Genomic DNA, 16,845 nt, shown 5'->3' with positions numbered 1-16,845 from the left:
ATTCTGGTGTAATAATCTCCTTACATGCTATAAAATTATAGTATTCAGCCAAAGAGGATTCCCTCCCCCACTCCAACGGCATGTAACTAACACAGGTAATTATTTTTTTTTTAATCCAGTATTTTATTATAGGGGTAGGAGTGGGGAGAGAGAAAGACTTCTATGATAGGAGAACAGATCAGGAGTAACACTTCTGGCCATGATGGTGAGTGGAAAGGCAAGAGAGCATAACAAACATGAGGACATAGCAGAAAGGATGACGAGAACACCAGGTAAACAGCACCTGGTGGTGGCAAAACCACCACCACCAAGAAACTGAACACAAAACTTCAAAAATTACAGTACACGCCCATTGTAGCATAATTTTAATGAACTTGCAAAGACACTATTTCAGACTAATTTAACCAAGGAAAACTAAATGAAACCTCTCTGAAATAAAATAGGCTATACAGATGGAAGTCTAGTACTGTGGGTTTTACCTCTGGGAGTTGCAGCCTGCACAAGATTCTATTCTTTCATTACAAATCTGTTGTGTAGGGGGCGGAGGAGGAGTAACTGTGTTAACAGGGATAAAAAAGAATAGCACAATTGTTGTAAGAACATCTAGTTTTCTCTGTGTATTTCTACCTATCACAATCCATCTTCAACTTCACCTCTATTTCTCCTTATCACCTTACTCTATACTGTCAGTAAAGAATGTTTTAATGCTGGTGGGAAGCACTCCATAAAGAAAAGCCCCCAAAACAGGGCATCGCTAATTCATTAGCAATGATCATTAAACAGTCTTCATTTCAAGAGAACACAGAAAAACAAAGCGAGCTGATCAAGCTCCATCAGGAGAGAGAGGAGGACTGGCAGGAATAGCAGCTGTGATCTAGCTCAGATTGGATTCGTGTTGGCAGAACTGTGAAATAAAACCTGCAACATATTGTGCCTTTATGAATCCTGCTTCCCCAATAAAAGACATCCAAGGAATTTAATGCTTATGTTTTGCCTTTCATAGGCTATTTTACTCTAGGAGAGTTTGTATACAACCAAATTTATAGAAGTCCAAGATGCATTTATTTAGACATGCTGCTCCTTCAAACAGTGCCATCTAAAACATACACCGATATAGCCTCATTCATCCGAGTAACTCAAAGTGCTTCATAAATACCAACTGAACAGATGCCATGAATCTGAAAAACATTACTGCCTGAAAATTTTCTGCTATCTGAGTTTGTTACAATAATATGTTTTATTATAAAGTAGAAAAGGTCAATGTAAGGAGAAAAGCCTAATTTAAACTATACAGTTAACAGCATTTTGTATCTATCAATTTTAATAATACATTTTTTGCAGTTAGTTATGCAGGAGTCAAGTTCCTCCCTTGCCAAGAAAAAAAACCCCCTAAATTAAAAAAACCAACAGTTTCTTAAAAGGGAATTTACAAAGAAATTATTTGAGACATATACCAAAACCTAAAATTCAGTCAAATATAGAGTTATATGTAAGGCATAGATGTAAAAAAATCCTTTTTCTTTTCAAAGAAATGTGAAAATGAATGATTATGATTATGGTATATATCAATTTCTGCACGTTTTGTACAGTGGTCAAATTTAAAAAAATTAAGTTGTTTTATTCCATTAAGCCTCATTTCTGGGCACAGAACTCAAAAAAGGGAAGAAAAAAATGGACGAAAGAAAAAAACGGATGAAAGAAAGAAAAAAATGTGTGAAAAAAACAAATGAGAGAACAAAAGAAAAACTAAAGACAAAGAAAGGACACAGAAATGTGTAGGAAGATCTCAAAGTATATAAATACAATGTTGTTCTTTGTGTTCCCATGTAGAAAGTACAAAAGTAGGTCACCTGTTATGTATCAGAACACAGCAATATAAAACAACTTCTTCTCCTTCGACTACCTGAGGGGTGATCTTTCCGAGCGCAAGGTTACATAATACTCACGGTGCAACTACCTCAACCTGCTTTAAACAAGTAACACTTGGCAATTTGTGAATCTGATGAGCCAAAATTTTCACAGCTCAGACTTTCAAACCTGACACTGGGGCTAGAAACAGAAGCTCAAGCCCAGAAACTTGAGGAGTTCAATGACTTGTTATTTTCTGTGCAAGAATTCAGAGAATTTCCCTAGGAATGGGATCACTGCACTCATGTCTTCTCAAGTGGGATCATTTATCCAGGGAATTCAAGCAGAGTGACTCTTTTCCTTCTACAGGTACGTATACCAATCCATCTTTCCATCTGCCGTCTTTCTGCATCAGTCCCATAACCCTGATTTCTGTACTGCTATAGTACAGTAAACTATTATTTTATAAATAAAGCTTCAGATCAAAAAGAAAGTGTCATTTGCTGTGATTCACAGGTGAGTGAAAGGGCTGCAGTGTAACGTTCCAAGGCAGAACTGCCTTTTCTTTGTGTTCTGCCTGTATCTACACATGCTGCCAATTTATTTAATCTGTCCACGAATGAAGGAGAAAAGGATTTGTCCAAGTAGAAATGTAGTTAAAATAAACACGAAGTAGAAACTGTAAGACACCTTTGCCTATTGAACTCCCTTCAAGACTAAAAATAAACCTCTCCAGGCTTAAAAATGCTCTAATTGGTTCAAAATCCAGCCTGAGAACCACATCACTCTACGCATAACTCAATGCATAACTATTGCAACTGGAAGTGTGGCATAACAGTATGATAGAAACTTTAAATGTATGTAAAGAAAACCCTATCATTCATAGATGTGATTTATTCACAGGTTTTACACTCACCAGTAAGAGAACTATTTGTAATACTTGGTATTTACTAGAGAGCCAAAGTAGTGCTTTACATTTCACCAGAGGCAGAAGTGTTTGCTTGGGTAATTCACATAGGAGCAATGTTTATTATATCCACAATGGCAGAATTATAATTTCATCTCTTATATTACCATGCTCAACTACAAAAGCAATTTTTTTATAATAAGCATCAGCTTAAGGCAGACAGCAGTGAATTCATTCTAATAATTATGGCTACTAGTGCAGCAATTCAAATTTTTTGATTTATCAAAGATCTTATCTAGATTACAAACAGAAAGGAGAGCATGACTTCAACACCATTTCTTCACTCATACTTATTTTAACATGAGTTCAAGTAATGAAACCCTAAAAAGTAGAGAAAATCCAAATTTTTCAGTCAATTTTAAAGGAAAGCACAACAAAATGGTTTAAATGCAGAGGTTTCCTTCTTCAAGTATGAATAAAGTAGGCAATGTTGAAGGACAGTCTACAATTCAAACAAGTTAATATTTAATAAATAAAGATAAATTTTATGTGAGTTTCAAGCAATGTTAATTTTTTCAAACCATTGTAATTGTAAAACATCCTTTGGAGTAGTGGAATTTCCTGGCTGCCATTTTCTCCGCAGAGGTGATGGGTTATTAGGGGAAAATTACTTAACACTACTTAAAGGACATTCCATTAAAAATCTTCTCTTGAAATTGCAGTATTTGAATCTACATAAATTCTGGGTTTCACCGTAATTTTTCCTCAGGTCTTTAAAGCTATCGATATTTACACAGTCAATCACAGTAATCTTTCAAGCAGTTAAGGAAAGGCAAGCACCACATTCATACACAAGTGCTACAGCACTTTCTCATGATATTTGAAAAAACATATTGATGCATAAAGCTTGAAAGTTAAATCATTTTCCCTACCGCTTTTCATTCATCATGAAAGGTTGCAGTTTGTAAAACTGCTCACAAACGGTAAAAGACTGTATTACTTTAATACCTTTCAGTAAATAGCACTTACCTACAGTTCCCATCTTTAGATCTCACAGCATTTTTAGCTACTGCTTTAAGCATTTTTATAAAATGAAGAAGTTGAACAGTGAGCAATTTGTCCAAGTATGAAGTTCACATTTAAACCAAAGTTAAAAACCAAGTCCTGTGAACAGTGTTATAACAGAAGCATCATTTGTCTCTTAACTAATACTGCCCTGGGATCTTGTTCCAATGCTTCATCCATTCCCAACTCATAAGTTAATTTTTCCAGGTTTTATTCTTTTGACTTATTTTCACCCATGAATATAACCAAATTAACTGGAGAGCTACAAAATCTTCCAGAATGGGAGAGGTGAAGAACTTTCTTACACTTTCAACTATACATCTATGATTTTTTTAAACTTTAAGAGCCAGTTTGGTTACACAAAGGAAAATCCCAAACCATGATAGCCCCCCTTTATTTTAAATTAAAGTTTCAATTGAAATAAAAATATAAGAGAAGACAGTAATACTATTCCTTCATTTGTACAAAAATCCGTATTTCAGCAGAGATTCATTCTAGTACTGTAAATAGATTTGTGTCTTTCCTCCTTTCCAACACCCACATACATAATGTTCCTTCTTCTGACACATTTAAGCAGAAGAAATGCCCAAAAAATCCCAACTTTGCTAATCAGAAGGGGCAGAGTAAGGGAAAAAATTTACTCTACTGTGAAAATAAATAAAATCAAGGTCAAAATGTCCATTCAAACCATGGCTTGAACTGATTTTTCCATTGTCACTGCAGCAGGCCCATTCCTGTTGAAAAGCTCGTTTTGGAAAGCCTCTGGGCTTTCAAATTATCTCAAATTCAGCATTCTTTCTTGGTACCATTTTGGAAGCAGGATTCCACTTTACAGAATGCATCACTGGGTATTTTAACAAACTATATAGCAGGGAATTGGGTTTTGGTTCTCTTCTCTGCTTCATTACATTAAGGTGAGTAATGGTACAAACTCATTAAACAGCGAGAACTGAGAAAACAAAAATTAATAGAGCACTGACACAGCTGCCGTGCTGTCCATCTCGTGCACACTAGCCAGCAGGATTAAGGGCTTCAGCTTTCCACCTTCCTCTATCACCAGCTAGTGCAGCCCTATCTTCCCACGTCTTCTGATGCACTGATGGGTGCCCAGCCCTTCCTTCCAGTTCAGACAGGGGCTCTGTTCACCTCAAAACTGCTCTACTATCTTCCTTCTCTATGCCACACCTCTGCAGAGACTGCATTTGGTTCTAAGGTCCTTAAACATTTTACATTAGGGTTCACCAATTTAAAAGTGCTCAGCAACATAAGCACTAGAATTCCGAAAACCTGCTGAAGAATCCAAAATTATCAGAACCTATTCTGAAATACTGCAAGCAGAATTACTTGCAGACTTTTTTAATTCCTTGAATGGAAAGTCTTTTCTTTGTTACTATTTGTTTGACAGTAGGATACCTACCTTCTTTTTTGAACTTGCTTTTTCTTTCCCTAAATTCATCATGGGATTTCTCTTAATGAAATTATACTGGAGCGTTAAATGTACATATGTCACCAGAAATAGACTTTCATGAGCACAAAGATTTATTCATTCATTCTTGGGTGCTGGCAGACTAGGATCAAGATTTCTGTTAATTAAGAGCATGAAACAAACAATTTACTGTTTGTAATTACTTGTAATGTCACCTCTGCCAGAAAAATCTGAAGTACATACGCTAATTTCTATGAAGTAGATACTTAAGACTTGTAACAAAGCAACTGAAGCAAGACAACTCACACAGAAAAACTTTGTAACTGCATTTCCATTCCAGTCTGCAAAAACATTAGAAAGTTTCAGTCACAATGAAAGACTGGAAGGGGAAAAAAAAGTGTTATATATCAATTTCTCAGTGTGTGGTTGCTAGAAAGACCACAGCCTAAGAAACCGATTATACGGTTTCTGCTGAGAAAGTGTAATTCACACTACTTCTAGAGAATTAAAGTCAGGTTTATAACCATTATATACTTTTTTATATACACATGTGTATATTACACATTCATACAAAATATAACTATGGTATATGTATCATAGTTACAGCAGTTGTAGAATAAATACTTCATACACACTGTTCAGCTGAACAAGGCAAGACTCACAGCCAGCACTGCTTGTCAGTGGCAGTGAAGACAGCAGAGTTTTAAGTAAGTCGAGCAACCCCAGATTTCTTTTAGGAGCAACGCAGCATGCCTTGGTTCCAGCTGACTCAGCACCCCAAATCCCCAGGTTTGGCAGAGGAACTGGGTACAGTGCTGAGAAGGCCTTGGGAGGTGGACACAGCAGGCATTTTGAGCAGCCTTGTACTTACCAGCAAAATTGGACAGCAAAGAGTTGGGTACTGCAATTGAAACTATTTGGATATTATTTTGTCCTCCCAGAAGAAGTGTAACAGGACTTCCTCACCAAAAGTGCAAATATCATTCAAATACCAAACCAAATAAATAAATTACTAACTCAGTTGGAAGTCAAAAGCCAAAAAGCAGATGAAGAAAAAAAAAAAAATTTTTCTGTCCAGAGGGTAAAACAGTAGCTGCCTGGCTGCTCTCTTGAGCCTCAGTCAAAGAACAGGTTGGTCCAATCTGTGACCTGTTCAGTGTCAAACTGCTTTGATCTCTAGCAAGCACTTGCTAGATAATAGTAATCAATGGAGATTAGAAGCTATACATCAAGCTGTGAATGTGTAATATTTACCAAAAGAGAAACCAGCATCTTGCATTATCTTGCAGGTGCTTGAATTACGTAAAAATAATAAATAAAAGCCCAAGCTATAAAATTCTGCTAAATTCAAATTTATCTCTAACTGCTACTATTATTCCACTGTGTCACTAACCAATAATGCTGTCCCAGAGTAGAATATTGCTGCCAATTTTACAAGCAAGCAATAAAAATAGTTTTTGCCAGAATTAAAACTGCATTTCTTTCTATTTATTTATTCATTCAACAGATGCATTAGCCAAGACTCTGCACAAGAACAGAATATTAAATTATATCAGCTGGATGTCTTTCTAAAAAGAATCTAAAAAATTAAAAAGATTAGTGATTTGGTGAATTCATTTCTTCTGCATCTACAACCAGCAGCTCTCAGTAGTCTTAGAAACATACTTTGAAAATACAGACGCTTTCAGGCAAGCACAGAAAGAGCAAATAAACTTTGCATCGTAATCACAGATTTAAACAAAGATTTCAAATTACGGATTAGCAATTTTGTGTGGACTCTCTACAGTCCACAGTTCTCTCTGCAGCTGCTGGTCTATGGAATTTTTGGGATCAATCCCATTTCCATCCTCATTTCTTTGTGCTGTTGATGTGCACATCTACTCAAAGTAATTTTGTACCCAGCTGATCATAGAAGGCTATCCAGCAAATTGTCATACATGGCAGTTGTACCCAAAGGAATTATAACGTGGTACCAAAGTGAAGAAATATTGATATTGCTGAAGATTTTTTTTAAACCCCAAAACTTAAAGCAAGGTTTACAAGTTAACCTTTTAGCAGTTTCCTACAAAAGCAACCATGAAACTCAACATTCAACATTCTCTGTCCACTTACAGCAAAAGTTCATTAAGAAAAGAAGGAAAGCTTATATAAATAATTCTGAAGAGCAGCTCAGTCACCCTTGGAGCAATTCTCAAAACTTCCCTGTCTTTGCATCTGACTCCTTTAGTTCTCATCAAAAATTCATCCTACCAAATCCATGCCTGGCTCATCCTAAATCAAACTATATTTTCTTCTTCCTTCTACCATAACTCAAGCACATGTAAGATACAGTTTATATTGGGAAGGATAAGAGAAGGAGAAATGCACCAAAATACAAGGCATCTAATAGATAAATGAAAAGTTTTTCCAGTATGGCACAAGCCAATGTACCATACGTAAAAGCCATAAAAGCACCATATCAGTTTGTTCTATTTGTAATATTGATTTGTTCAACTGTTAGGTCCTATACGATTATAGGTTTTGTTTAGCAAATATCTTCACACTTAATTTAACTTCCTAGCTGATGTTAGGAGCTACAGCTCCTAGATGTCAAAATACAGGTGAAATATTCTCCAAATGCAGTTCTATATTTTTGTCTTATGTTTAATAATCTCCTATGTATGCTGCAAGGCCTGATCCTTAGAGATGGGGGGGGGGGGGGCTGTTTAATTTTGAAAAGCTGGATGATGAAGTAGAGAGTTCTATAGTGTTTCATCAATTTATTTTTTTTTTACATTCATTAATTATTTGCATGTTCTGGGGGTTTGTTTTGCTCCCCCCCCCTTTCAATGCAGTTGAAGGCTTACAGCAATTTAGACAGAAGTAAGGTTAGTGCAAGAAATAATTTATATTCTGACTTCGCCAATACATTACATTAGGAAAAAAAAAATTAATGTCCTGAGAGAAAGATTGAAATGCATGAACTATTTTTCCATTCAAACCTCAATTTGCTCATTATTACTCCAAAGCACTGCCTTGGCTTAACTTTCTTTGTCAAGCCTAGTTAGACATAGAAAAATCTGTGCTGAAAGACCTGCAAAGAGAATGTGGAAAATTTATATAGTCCCTGCATTTTTCAAAAATAAATTAGTCCTGTATTATAGAGACTGGACAGATTCATGAAGTAGACAGACTTTCCAGATCTGCCCTAGGCATCTACCATGTTGCCAGACCACTTTTTCTACAGAACAGAATGATGTGAAGAGAAACTATGAAGCGGATACAGAATGCCCAGGTACTGTGGTCAGGGACATTGCTCAAGCAGCTAAAATCCTTAGTTACAGTGTTAATCCACACTCTCTCTAACTGCCCATATAAATTTGCTCTAGATTCAGATTACTGAATGCAAACCAAAATTTCTGTGACTAATATCAACCTTTATTGCCCCAAAGTACACTGTAATTGCTGCTTTGCCTCCAAGCTTCAATATTATTGAGAGCTGCTTTTATACCCTCTCAAACTGTATTAAGTACTTGCTACCATCACAGCCTGTAATATTCATCAAGGTATGCATTTAACTGACAGTCCTTACACACAGATGTACTCAAACACCACTGGAAAATTCTTGTTGAAGTATTCTACCCTGGACCAAAGTATGTATTGATTACTGTGATAATGCTGGCTTAAAGATTTTAGAGTGGGAGGGTTAAACAGGGTATTATCAAGAGCCCAGTAAAGAGGTAGACACCTAGAATTTTTTGATGGTGGTGAGCAAAATAAGTTTCTGAAGCATACATGAAAAAATTGCAGGGGGAAAAAAGTTACCCTACCTAACAGGAAGGGCTGGCTGAGTTTTTCTTTCTCCTTCGAAAGCAAGACAGCAGAAAAGGTATTACGACATAACACAACTTTAAAGAAAAACACTTCCAACCTAACAACCAGCAGGCTTAAAATAGTAATCACTTTCAAAGGGCAAGCTCTCCTTTCCCTCCATTCTTTCCTCACATTAAAACTAATTTGAGTGATTAATAAGAGAAATAAAGTTCTCCTCCATATCCAGCTCTCAGGGGGAGTAATTTCTGACTGGGCACCATATCTACTGTGGAAAGAATGAGGACTGGAAAGGACCTCTACTGGTACCAGAACTGCAATTTCTCTTTAAGAAAGACAGCATGGTAACAGGCAGAGTCAGTACGTAATAACTCACATGGTTTGCCTCTTGATAGGTCGTAGCAGTTGCTATATTCTATCTTCCACAGTTCCTCCAGGAGCTTCTAACCATAGGTATCAATTTGCAGAATTGCTAGCCCTCCTAGTGATACTGAAGCTTCTCGCTTTGAAAGGTACTGGAAATAATGCAAATAACATTGTCCCCCTTTCCCACTCCAACTACATGTTATAGCTCCTATCACTGCAATTCATTCTACCTATATGTTTTCATTTATTAAGTAGATCATCAGTGAAGGCTGCTGAAGAATTTGGCAAGTTTTTTCTCCATAAACGTGTATTTTCTCATCATGCATCAGCATAGTAAAAATGTCTCCACCAACCACTTTCAATTTCTCAAGATTTTATTAGTAAAATAAAACCTAGGCTTCAAGCCTAATGACTGCAAAGCCACTTCCAGGCATTAACCATATATGAAACAAAACAGTATTCCCTCCCTCAGACATACCACTGACACTACTGCTCTCAGCCTTCCTCCAATATACAGCAAATGAAAGCATTTTTCATACAAGCTCTGGTTTGCTTCAGTACTACAATAAGTGATTTCAAATGCAACAATTATGCAGGGAGGTTAAAAATACTTTAGGAGATGGAAAAAAACCCTGGAACTATGGTTTAAGCACAACAACTCTTGATATTTGAAAGCTCGATAGATAAAATTAGTTCTTCATATGCATGCATATGCATGCATTTTAATGCCAGTTTAGGTGTTTATTTTAGATTCTAGAGCTACAACATGTATGTTTAAAAAAACACAGAAAATATCAAGGGTATCATATTTCTATTTCATTTATCCTCTTGAGAAAGTTAAAGATATTCCTTAACAATCAATTAAAAAAAATTAAACTATATTATAAACACAAATATGGAAACTACTGCACCCAAACAACAGAGGAAGAAAGAAAATAAACCAAAGATGATACCAACAGAAATCTAAATTTAAATCAAGAAGCACATCAATCAAATGAATATTCTTTTTAGCAGAGTAAATGGTGAAGCCAACACACTACACTAGCTTAGTTCAATTTCCCTACATTTATCATTATAGCTTATTACTTTTAAACTCCTCTCACACATCTTTCTATGGCACTACATAAACAGATTTTCTATCAGTTTCCCTGAACAACCTTGTAAAAATAATAAATCAAGAACTAGGGTGGCAAAGAGGGGAAGACAGAGTACTTTATCTTAAAAAAAAAAAACCAAACCAGATAAGAAAACACATAGTAGTGCATGTTATGTTTCAGATTCTGAGAATATCATGTGAGGAATATCGCTGCTATCAGACAGATGTAAATGAATTCCTATATTTGAACCGAACACATGGGCCTGACAGATGCTATAACCACTGTTATAGCAGTCATCCACAGCTGGGGGTGGGGAAACTAACTACTGTCCATAGGTTTTATTTTGTTGTCGGAAGAAGGCGAAGTATGGTCCTGTCACTGCAGTTATACGGAAACATGCAGTTAGCATGTGTGGTCACTAACTTTTATTTTTAAAGGTAGTAAGCCTACTGGATCCTTTTCACTTGCTTCTTGTATCACTTCCAAACCAAATTAGCCAAGGGGCTAACGGTGCAAGACTGCAGTGTATAAACTCATCCTGGTGGTAACCCTTACGCTGTGGGTGATCTTAACAAAATTAAAGGGACACAGTTCATGTTGTGATAGCTATTCATGTTGTGTTCACTCTTTACTCACAGGGTAATTAAGATCATAAGACTTCTGTCTCAATTTCAGCCAGAAGAATGCTTGCTACTAGGCACGCCATGTGAACACTTTGTCTTAATTAAGAGAAAATCGTATTGCCTTCCTATTTGTAAAAATTACTGGAAACAAAGCCTACCCAAGATCTCTGTCAAATAAACAACTCTAGAGAAAATCGTGCTGTTTTCCTGTTTTGTTTTAAATTAGCAATTGCACTTAAAGGATATTGCAGCAGTAAAGAGTGTAACAGAACTCCTGCACCGGGATTGTAACAAGGCAACTAGTGATGCTCCTGCTGCTGCCCATCCCAGATACTTTGCCAGGCACAGCTTCCATAGCATCAGGGATAGCTGATGGAGAATCCTGACACCCCGCATGTGAAGTTCAGCTACCTCTGAATCCAATTCACTATATTGTATATATTCACACAATACGCGAGGCAGAAAGCTTCCTGAAACATGTATATTGATGCCGTTCTGCCATGCACCCAGCACAGCGCTGCCATGAGCTTGATGTGTCTAGAAGACAGTCTAGGCTCCAGACTAGCTACAGATGCTAGGCAACACAGCAACCCAGGGAGCAGGGAGTAACACTGAAAACTTCTTCCAACACGCAAATTATTTTGATGAAAGCAAGGCAAGCAACCGCCTGGGGCTTTAGACCACAAGGCAATTATTTCCTCATTCTACAGCCACAAAGTCAGCACTCCAGCTTCAGCAATGTTTAGCTGTGGTGCTAAACTGCTTTTCAACTTAGGGAAGCAACATTCTTTCAGACACACTTTCTCAAGCTTAAACAATATGAGCAGGTGGCTTTTTTCTTTTTATGTCTTAACACAATACAAAAGATATGATGTCAGGGCTCCAAAAGCCTTTCCATAATAATAAAAACCCTTGCTAAAATTCAGTAGCAATTGTCAATTTGGAACTAAGAGTATTTCATAAAAGCAAAAAACTCTCAAATTCTCAGAGTACCCAAAGTACAGTTTTAATGAAGGAAAAACTAAATTCACAGAAATATTGCAATTTTTAAAGAAAACCAAAAAAATTATCTTGGAATTTACAGTGACTTTAAATTTTTGCCAATAACAACTACAAGGCACAGCACCATTTATTGTGAATGTTTATACAAGAGGTCAAACCACCTTCATGGAGAAAAGCAGGAGCCAGACTGATGTTATTCAAATTACTGCTATATTTACCAGCCATACTTCCCTCTTGAAGATAACTGATAGTCCGTTTTTTGTTTGTATTTTTTTTAACTAAGATGCTTAAATAATTGTGCAGTAATGACAAGGACCATGATTTAGCTACAACACTAAACCAAATTCACTGTTACAATATGTAAAGAATGAATGCCTACCCTATATATATGAGTGATAACTAGCACCGGTTCTGTAATTCTTCTTTGGTGTCACCTCATTGTGCAAAACCAAAATGAGATGCAGTTTCAGTATTAATTGCTAAAGGGCATTCTGGAACTTACACATATCCTCATGAGTACAGGAACTTCCAGTGCTGAAAAGGTCAATAGTTGAACTAACATGAAATACTACTGAACAAATAACCTATGCCTGTCAATTACACAAAACCAAATGAATCTTCTAAGACATTCCTAAATCGTAGCATAAGTAGGTAATTTTTTTCTACTCGAGCTGCTATGCAAATGCTAACTCCACATCTTGAAAATTCACATATATTCATTATACACACAAAGCTATAAACAATATAAAATATTATTACACATAATATATGGTTTATATATATATATAAAATATGTATTTAAAAATACTTGTCATTGTGTTGCTTCCAAAGGTGTACAACTTTGCAAGTACAAGAGGCAGCACAAGGAAATGTTATATAATTAAGCTGGAAAACCCAAGTTTTTTTAAATCTATGGAGGTAATTCTAAAATGGCGAAACTGAGATCAACAACGTCCCACGTGTAGGAATGTTTTCTGGCAAGGGAAAAATGGAAGTTAGAAATGCAAAAAAAACAAAACCCAACCTAAAATAAGTCATTATACAAATAACAAAACAAAGCAAGTTGTATGGCAATCAACAACCAGGGGGAAAAGAAAATAAACATTAATGATAGAACACTGAATGGAAAATTAATTTTGTGGATGTCAGTCTTTACTACAGAAAAGGAATAATAGCCTTAAATAGATTAGAGAAATGAGAATAAAGTAGTTGTGTCAAAAGAAAGAAAAGACTGCATTACCATCAGTCAGAATGGTACTTATGTACAAATTCTAGCAGAGAATTTGTAATCTATTCAGCACAGCACCCTTAAACAATAATAAAAGCCTTTACAACCAGAAACTTGTGTACTGAACAGGAGTCAGATTTACACGTTTTTAACATAAAAGCATGCTGCAGCATGATCCAGGCCAGCAAGCCATCGTTTCAGTATCAGGTAAAACAGAACACCTTGACAAATGCAGCATAACACAGGCACATCAGTACAACTCCTGAACCACTCTCATCCACTGTTTATTTTTCCTTGATATTATAAAAATTACTGGGTTTTCAACAACATTTTAACAAAGTTTTTTGCAACAGACTATTCAGGAAACTGAGATGCAGTGAGGTCAGAAACACATTTTAGATACGGATCACAAGCTGCTCGAATAGACACAAACAATAAACTATCCAGAAGAGCTATGCTATAATTGGGCATCATCCTGCCCAGTGTATGTAAGTGCAAGGTACAGGAGGATCCATCCAGCTGGCACTGTGCAGACACACCATGTAAATAATGCTGAAGAACAATCCCAGGGCAAGATGTCCAAAATCATCCAGTATTCATTTTCGAAAGTGCCTTAAGCTCTAAAGAGATTTTGTGTCACTGAAAAATTTGTACGAGTTAGGAGCCCATGTCTCTTGCAAATATGACAACAGATGACATTTTTAGACCCAGAAGCAGTAGAATTCTAAATAGCCACTACATGAGCAGCAAGATTCAAACTAGGTAACAAGATGTGCAGCACAAAGAAAGAAACAGAAAGCAATGCGGAAGCTATCGGGGAGATAACACAGAGAACAAGGTAAGTAAGCAGACACAGTTTCCCAACTGTGCCAAAAAAGATCTTCATGAATGTGTCTGTTCCGTGACACCTGGATGTTAAGACAGTCTGCGATAGGTTTATGTGAAGTTAAACCCTAAAGCACATTAAAAGAATATTAAAGCTCTGAAATCAAGGACTCCTGATAGAAAACATCAGAATTGAGTACTTAATTTGGGCCTATCAGACCTTGTGAGCCTAAAAGAGTCTTTTTAAGAAAGTAAGCTTATTTAAAAAACTGCAGGGCAAGAAGCTGCATTTGGGGCAACCTTATCAACCCACCAGCAGCAAGCAGCGTTCAGACCTCTGGATCTACAAATGACCCACCACCATTTCAGAATGCAGTTAATTGTCAATGCTAGGATACTACCTCCTGTGTGTAGAAAGCAAGACAGTAGATAAAAGACGGAAGACCACCAAGAAATACACTACAACTTCCAAATTTTTGGATTTTCAACTCTCAGCAAAACAGAAGAACATACTCTAACAGACAGTAATGACTCCTGAATTCAATTTTAAAGTACTACAGGGTGTACGCTATGGCAATTGCAATTATCTCTATCTCTGTGCACCCAAAGTCTCTTTACATGCTCCTGCCTCTGCCTCCTTCTGCTCCACACTCCTGCCTCTGCATTTATTTTCTCCTCACATCAGACCCAGCAGGCTTAACCTTTCACAACTCTATTCTCTGTCACATTCTGGGTCTCCCTCTCCCCTTCGTTGCCATTCTCAATCCTAAGACCCTTCATCACTAGCCCCCTGGTTTAAGACTCCTGCTGTTTCCCAATACTGCTACAATTTCATTACCCTTCCATCCCACTTTTCACTCCCCTAAAACCCAAAATAACCAGTCAAATTCTTTCTCTCCCATTCTGTACTGATATAGAAACAGGTATAAGAGGAGCACATTTCTCTGCCTATGCTGGGTGTCTGCACATGGCTCTTTTTGCCCACTCTTCCCTATCTACCCTTTGAGGATGATGTCATCTGTTCACACCATCTTAACTAGCATCTGCACAGCAATGGCTTGCAAGCATGTCTATCCATCCACCTACTCCTGATTGCCTCCATATGGTACTGCTGCTTCTCCTGATTTTCTCTCCAGAAAACTTAAGCTTGATATGTTCACAACTCAGCTACTTATCATTCCTCTCAAACACTTTTTGCAGATAAAACCTTTGTCATTATCACATTCTGTAACACAGGAAGTCTCTTGACCCTTCTACCTGCATTTGAACCACATATCCACGCTATATCTACCTTCACCCATGTATACCTCTAACAGCACAGCTCATCCAGTATCCCCATCTTTGCTCAGGCACAGACTGAAGAATTAGACAGGGAGCTGGAGATTCATCTCTTTAAATTTAGACAGGCTTCCCTACTTATCCTAAGTCACACTGAAAGTGAAGCAAGTAAATCTCTTTAATATATTAGTATTTATGCTTTCATTTCAGGAATCCTCTTTATCACGTCACCCGTAAGAGCAATGCTGGTATCACTGGTTTCAAGCTCATGGGAGGCAGACGACACAGAGACAGCTCAAAGACTCCATCAGTTGCTACTCAGTATAGCCAGCTGGTACCTAATGATCTTTGTTCAAAGTTTCTGCAATCTTTATTTAGGTATTTTCTGAACGTAAAAGAGTATGGAACAGGAAGCACGCTAGACAGATATGTCATCATTTTAAAAAATAAATACAGTATGCTTTTACCTAAAGATAAATAAAATGGATGGATGCTGAGAGAAAAAGTAAAGAGAAGAAATGCAGACATCTGAGTTACACAATTGCATTAACAACTTAAAAACAGAGGAACCCATCAAAATTTGACCAAAACTGCCATCTTAATACAGCCGCTTATGTAAGAATGATGTTTTAACATTTAGTACTTCATCAAACTTAAAAAAAAAAAATTAAAACCTTTAAAATCAAGAAGGAAAACAAAACCAAAAACAACCAGAAAAAGCCCCACGCCCCACAATTATCTGAAATTGAAAACTACTGAATATATACTCATATATTCTTAAATTACCTGCTTAGGCAAACCTATTTTAAAAAAATACTATTTTGGGTTGTATACTGAATTTATTTCCAAGGTTTATTTCAGGTTTATTTACTAATCAAAACAGATATTGGGCTACCCTTCTCTTACTCCTCATTACATGTTTATGAGCATCGTTTATACTGACAGAACAGATTCATAAATAAGTTACAAAACAAAAAAGTTAAAATAAAGACAGGCCCTGCCCCCTGATAAATAAGGTCAAGCACATCATGCATGACATCCTTACAAAAACCTGTGAAGTCTCTAGCAAAATTCACGTGGAACATACCAGGTTTTTTTAGAAGTTAACATTTCAACAAAATTAACAACCTATACTATACTACTGCACTACTATACATACATTATACATGGTGATGGATCAGAAAAATAATTCATTTCTGATTCATGAATAAACTAATTTATCAACCCATTTTAAGGGTTTGAATAATCTCTGTGAATCCTAAAAAAAATTTTCCTAATATACATGCGGGTACTAACTTGTCCTGAATGTAATTAATTCAAAACAAGACCTAAATGTTCACTTGCATACAAACATATCAGGTGAAATTCAG

At 36.6% G+C, this 16,845-nt stretch overlaps 1 protein-coding gene across 1 annotated transcript in view; it reads right to left on the bottom strand.

Annotated features, from left to right (window-relative positions):
- The window catches only part of COG5 (component of oligomeric golgi complex 5), a 183,345-nt gene that overhangs the window by 128,832 nt on the left and 37,668 nt on the right, over positions 1 to 16,845 (bottom strand). The window lies entirely within an intron of this gene.

The sequence above is a fragment of the Falco cherrug genome, chromosome 5 (genome assembly GCF_023634085.1).
Source record: "Falco cherrug isolate bFalChe1 chromosome 5, bFalChe1.pri, whole genome shotgun sequence".
Taxonomy (NCBI): Eukaryota; Metazoa; Chordata; class Aves; order Falconiformes; family Falconidae; genus Falco; species Falco cherrug.
Note: the sequence above shows the minus strand (reverse complement) of the source record. Positions and strands in the feature narration are given on the sequence as shown.